This window comes from Mus caroli, unplaced genomic scaffold, assembly GCF_900094665.2.
Source record: "Mus caroli unplaced genomic scaffold, CAROLI_EIJ_v1.1 scaffold_24706_1, whole genome shotgun sequence".
Lineage (NCBI taxonomy): Eukaryota > Metazoa > Chordata > Mammalia > Rodentia > Muridae > Mus > Mus caroli.
The window spans coordinates 402-3,240 of NW_018388564.1; the positions used below are offsets into that span (position 1 = coordinate 402).

At 47.1% G+C, this 2,839-nt stretch overlaps 1 pseudogene; it reads left to right on the forward strand.

Annotated features, from left to right (window-relative positions):
• The first annotated feature begins 1,473 nt into the window (after nucleotides 1-1,473).
• On the forward strand, nucleotides 1,474-2,135 carry LOC110287685 (annotated as a pseudogene).
• Nucleotides 2,136-2,839: the final 704 nt, after the last annotated feature.

Sequence of the window (2,839 nt, forward strand, 5' to 3'; positions counted from 1 at the left end):
TAAATTTATCAATTGTACCCCAAACTTTGGGCTGGGGATGTAGTTAAATTGGTAGAGTCCCTGTCTATCATACATATCTCCCTTGGCTGGAGCCTATGCACTCCATAAAACTAGGGGTAGTGGTACAGTGTCTGTAATTCCAGAAGATGGAAGGGAGAAAATCTGGAGTTAATGTCATCCCTACATAGGCAGCCTGGCTTCCATGAAATATGATTTCAAACAAACAAAGAAAAAAAATCAAAAAACCCTTTAAGGAGCCTAGGATTTTGCTCAGTGGTAGAACACTTGCTTAGCATGTGTAAAGTCCTGGGTCCAGTCCATGAAAATAAACAAACAAAACAAAACAAAACAAAAACCCTAAACCTAAACCAAATCAAACCAAACCAAAAGCAATATCAAAAATCACATCCTGCAAGATCTAGACCACTTTCTGTCAAACTCAATTCTTCTAATCAGAAGGAAGTATTTCATCTCTGCAACACAGAATGGAGACTGTGATTAAAATTGTAACCCGTTCCTTCACGAAATAATTTTCCCAAAATTGCCACTGAGTGTGTGTTTGTGTGTGTGTGTTGTGTGTGTGAGAGAGAGAGAGAGAGAGAGAGACAGAGAGAGAGAGAGAGACAGACAGACAGACAGACAGACAGACAGACAGACAGACAGAGAAATAGACAGAGACAGAGAAGGAGAGAGAGGGAGAGAGAGAGAGAGAGAGAGAGAGAGAGTTAGTTCATACTTATGAGCTTCAAGGAAGTTGAGTGCAGGTGTCATCAGGTGTCCTGCTCTTACTTTCCAAATTACTCCCTTGAGACCCTGTTATAGCTGTCTCATATGAGGCTATGCCAGTGCCTGGCAAATACAGAAGTGGATGCTCACAGTCATCTGTAAGATGGAACACAGGGCCCACAATGGAGAAGCTAGAGAAAGCACCCAAGGAGCAAAGGGGTCTGCAACCCTATAGGTGGAACAAAAATATGAACTAACCAGTACCCACAGAGCTTATATCTATAGCTGCATATGTAACAGAAGATAGCCTAGTCGGCCATCAGTGAGAAGAGAGGCCCCTTGGTATTGCAAACATTATGTGCCCCAGTACAAGGGAATGCCAGGGCCAAAAAACAGGAGTGGGTGGGTAGGGGAGCAAGGTGGGGGGAGGGTATAGGGAAATTTCTGGATAGCATTTGAAATGTATATAAAGAAAATATCTAATAAAAAAATCCAATTACTCCCTTGAGATAGGGCCTCTTACAGGATTTGGAGCTAAGTCACAGCTAGTCAGATCCTATCTCTACTCCAACAACACTGGGATTACAGATGTACCCTTGACCAAGGCCAACCTCTGCTTTTTGTGTGGGTTCCAGGCCCTCATTCTTCCTTTGCAAGTGTTCTTACCCTTCAGACAGTTTTGCTGTTCAATCACTGTTTAACACCAGATGCCTATATAACAGCTTAAAAATAACTAGTTCCCACAACATGGCGGCCGCGGGCTGCCTGGGGTGGACCCTGTCACCGCTATGGAGATGGTGGCAGGTCCGAGGGTTGCCTCCGAGTTCCGCCACAGGTTTGTGCTCCCGAGGGTGGACTTACTCCCGCACCGCCCTCTATGAGCTGCTGGGCGTCCCCTCCACGGCCACACAGGCACAGATCAAAGCAGCATACTACCAGCAGAGCTTCCTCTACCATCCGGATCGCAACCCCTGGAGCACAGAGGCCGCCGAGCACTTCACGCGCCTCTCCGAAGCTTACCTGGTCTTGGGCAGCACCATCCTTCTCTGGCGCAAGTATGACCAAGGTTTGCTCAGCGACCAGGACCTGCTCGGACCTGGCATCAAGCCCTCTAAGATGCCCGCAGCCGATCCCGCTCCTCCTCGCCCTCCTCCCTACACCCCTCCGGCTCCCGGAGGCTCTAGGCTTCTCCAGGCGATGGTCACACTGTGTTCGACTTTGAGGCCTTCTACCAGGCGCACTACGGAGAGCAGCTAGAGAGAGAATGGCATCTGTGCGCCCTGAGGGAAGCCCTTCACAAAAAGCAGGAGAACCAGGCCAACAAGTGGCCCCGCTGGGACGATACACGAGATGCCACTTTCTTTGTCATCCTTTTCCTTATCTTCATCTTTGTTGGCTTTCTTATTTAAGGAGAAAAGGAGGGGAAGGGATCCAGTCCAAGCAACCTTCCTTTCTAGACCTTTGAACCATTGGTCTGCGATTGAATTGACTTCCTCTAGTGGTGTTCTCTTGACCCTCCTGACACCCTCCAGCCTGGCCAGTGATCAACAAATCCCTCTCCTTTGGTCTAGAAAAAGACATTTTTCAGTGGCCAAGAAAGAGGCCCCCGGATAAAGATTCCTGTGAAGACCAGAAATGTAAGTGCTTTCCAGAGTCCCCTGGGTGCCTGTCCATTTCTAGAAGTTACTTTCAGTTGCCAACTCCCAGAACACTTCCTACGGTTTTAACCAGAAGCCCTGGGCAAAATTTGCCCTGTCCCCTGCCACATGTCTGTATAACAGGTGGTGTTTCCTGCTGAACTGTGCAATATGACCGGTTGTCCGATGCCAAAAAGATTTCATTCTAGGGGGAATAAAAAAGAATAACTAGTTCATACTGTTAAGCTGAACTACTGATACATTCAAAATTCTTGTCCCATGACCCAGTTACCTGAGCAAGTTCAGATGTAAAGGACAGTACAAATGTTTCCCCTGGAGAGTTCCAGAGGGTGTTTCATATCCCATTTCACTCAATTTCGCTTAATTTCAATCTTCCCATTTTTTCTTTATGTGTGTGTGTGTGTATTTTATGTGAGTTTGGGCCACATGTTTGTGGTGCTTACAGAAGCCAGGGG